Below are 3457 nucleotides of genomic sequence, written 5' to 3' on the forward strand. Positions count from 1 at the left end.
GTCACTCACGGAGCCTGAAGCTCACTGATTGCCTAGACTGACCAGCAAAAGTAACTTTTATTTTCCTGTTTTATGTGTTGTCTCCATGGCTTACTGCCCCGGTCTGCTAACCTAGGTCTTGTCTTGGAAGCTTCTAGCCTCTGAATATCTAGGCATAGAATGGTTTCAGTCTCTCAGACTTACTGCTGAATCAGCTCACCCCTTCCTAGTTCTTTCTGGGCTCGAGCTCTGGTTGGCTGGTCAACTAAGCTGTTCCGGCTCAAACTCCTCTAAACTGACTGACTGATTCAATCTGTTCTCTCTCTCTCTCTCCCCCTCTCTCTCCCCCTCTCTCTTTCTCTCTCTCTCTTTCCCTCCCTCCCCCCCCCCCCCCCCGAATTGCTCTGCTTGACCTCATACTAACTCTGACAATCTGTTCTTTTTTTTTTTTTTTTTTTTTTTATTAACTTGAGTATTTCTTATATACATTTCGAGTGTTATTCCCTTTCCCGGTTTCCGGGCAAACATCCCCCTCCCCCTCCCCTTCCTTATGGGTGTTCCCCTCCCAACCCTCCCCCCATTGCCGCCCTCCCCCCATAGACTAGTTCACTGGGGGTTCAGTCTTAGCAGGACCCAGGGCTTCCCCTTCCACTGGTGCTCTTACTAGGATATTCATTGCTACCTATGGGGTCAGAGTCCAGGGTCAGTCCATGTATAGTCTTTAGGTAGTGGCTTAGTCCCTGGAAGCTCTGGTTGCTTGGCATTGTTGTACTTTTGGGGTCTCAAAAATATGGAACGCTTCACGAATTTGCGTGTCATCCTTGCGCAGGGGCCATGCTAATCTTCTCTGTATCGTTCCAATTTTAGTATATGTGCTGCCGAAGCAAGCACTGACAATCTGTTCTAATCCTCTGTCTCCTTCTCATTCTCCAGCTCATTCTGTCTTCACCTGCGTCTAGCTTGTTCTCTCTGTAACCTGTCTCTGTACAACTCTTCTGGTAAAACTGCCTCTTTTCTCCTTTTTCTTCTCTGCCTGCACTAATATCTTCAGTAACTTCACTTTCCTCTGTTTTTTTTTTTTTTAAAGATTTATTTCTTTTTTTTTTTTTTTGTTCTTTTTTTCGGAGCTGGGGACCGAACCCAGGGCCTTGCGCTTCCTAGGCAAGCGCTCTACCACTGAGCTAAATCCCCAACCCCCTAAAGATTTATTTCTTATGTACTGTGTTCTGTCTGTACACCAGAAGAGAGTGCCAAGATCCCATTACCGATGGCTGTGAGTCATCATATGGTTGCTGGGAATATGAACTCAGGACCTCTGGAAACACAGTCAGTGAGTTCAACCTCTGAGACATCTCTCCAGCCCTCCTCTCTGTTCCTGTGAGAGCTGGGCATCTCCTATTCTGTCAAATCTTTCTCTGATTTGTCACTTTGCTACTCAGTTAGACATCACTTCCAAGCATGGGTGCTTCCTTCTACAAACTAACTTCACCTTCATTGTTTGGAATTAAAAGTGTGTACGAAGGGCATGTTGGTATTCCAGTCAGAGAAACTAAAGGTGTATGCTAAGGGTGTGTCTGTATTCCATTCAGAGGGATTAAAAGTGTGTACTAAGGGCCAAGCCACATCACAACTAGTTTCTTTTTTTCAATAAATGACACAATCTTGCAGTTTATGGTGGGCTAAAACGTCCTGCAACAGACAGTCCTGTCTCTGTCCCTCCCCTTGAAGCTCCAACCCTGGATTACAGACTTGTGCCATCACTTCTGGATTGTGTGTGTGAGTTGGGGGATCCAAACTTAGGTCTTTACACTCTCCCAGCCCCTTACTTTGAATTTTCGATCCTCCCTGCACTGGGAGTACAAGTGCGTGCCATTGGGCCTGGCTCTAGATCTTAACTTGTCAATTCTTGCTGAGAGCGAGTGACATGACAGACTATAGTTGAAGACAGGAGCTGGCCCCTGAGAGACCCGTTGTCAGAGCGAGGAGTGGGATGCTTCACATGAGCTCACTAGGGCTCGCGGTGGCTCTGGTGATTTGACGCTCTCCAGACGGTCTAGCTAAGTGATGTGCAGCCAACAGCTCCCTTAACACTTCTGAGACCTAGTTTCTCCCTGAACTAGGATATTAGGACAAAAAGCAACAGTGAGTGAAACTCCCGACAACTTAGGAGCGTGGGGTATCGTCGCCGGAACTCCCGGGACGCTGCAGCAGGAGGATCAATCAGAGAAGCAAAGCAGAAACCTCAGAGAAAACTTTACAGTCTTTTGTGAGTGTGAACTCAGAGAGACAAGGACTTGGTGCAGTGCCAGAGGATTTCCATCCCTCACACCAGCTGGGAGATGGGCACGCAGCACGTCTGTGCCAATTGTCCGCTGATAAGGCTGAGCCAGAGCTCAGTGTCTGGCCGTTGGATACTCTCAACCCGACTGAAGGAGGGATGGGGGTGGGAAGGAAACATTTCTGCTACTGCGATTTTAATTCTAGAAGCTAACAAGATAGGAAACTCCCGTGAAAAGGCGCTGCTCCTGAAAGATCACTACGGCTCAGGGCCCGGCCTCCTAAGACTCCCCCCTTGCCCATCCAAGTCTCCATCCTGTCACCTCCATTTCCCAAGATGCTTTGCTTCACCATCTCTGACCTGATTCCTTTTCATTCTGACTTGGTTGTTTTACACAAAGCTTTCTTTATTGGTTTTTGAAACAGAGTCATGTGGATCTCAGGCTGGCCTCAAACTTAGTATGTGGCCACAGATGGCATTGAATTCCTGGCTCTCTGCCTCCACCTCCAGGCCTGTGCTGCCTTGATGTACCCCCCAACCCCTGATCTTCTGCCTTTTCTTTATCTATCTATCTATCTATCTATCTATCTATCTATCTATCAATCATCTATCTACCTATCATCTATCTATCATCTACCTATCTATGTATCATCTATCTATCATATATCTATCTATCCATCCATCTATCCATCTATCTATCTTGCCAACCCCTCACCACACAGAGCAGCCTCCATTTCTTCCAAGAGTCTCTTTACATAACCCTGAATTTCTGATTCTCCTTCCTCTGCCTCTCTGATGGGATTGTAGGCAGGCTAGTGCCAGGGCTTCCTGTCTGCTTATCCAACAGAGGTTCCATGCTCCCTCCTCTGGACCCTAAGAACACGCTGATGTTTGTGCTGTGTTTCTTCCAGCAGTATAGCTCAGACCCAGGGCTTCTGGCACCCTGGGCGAGCATTTGACTGTGGAGTTGTGACATTGGCTTTAGGCCCCATGCTTTGGGATGGGTGTTTGCACATTTCTACCCAAGACTCATGCCTCACTTCTTTTTCTCTTTACGATGGTTGTTTCTTTTAAAATCTTGTCGTGAATTGTTTTTTGTCCCAAGTTTAAGCCTTTTTACGCTCAGAAAAACAAAGAGCCCCCAAAGTCTGTGACCTAAAGAGTAGCCCCTGTCCCTTGTGCAAAATAATTTTCCTTTTC

General features: G+C 46.9%; 1 non-coding gene across 1 annotated transcript; it reads right to left on the reverse strand.

The window, feature by feature from the left end:
* Window positions 1-763: 763 nt before the first annotated feature.
* On the reverse strand, window positions 764-870 carry LOC148001200 (U6 spliceosomal RNA). The gene has a single exon (XR_015637829.1). It is a non-coding gene; the product is annotated as a U6 spliceosomal RNA (small nuclear RNA).
* Between the last annotated feature and the right edge of the window lie 2587 nt (window positions 871-3457).

This window comes from Rattus norvegicus, chromosome 14 (assembly GCF_021556685.1).
Source record: "Rattus norvegicus strain SHRSP/BbbUtx chromosome 14, alternate assembly SHRSP_T2T, whole genome shotgun sequence".
NCBI lineage: Eukaryota > Metazoa > Chordata > Mammalia > Rodentia > Muridae > Rattus > Rattus norvegicus.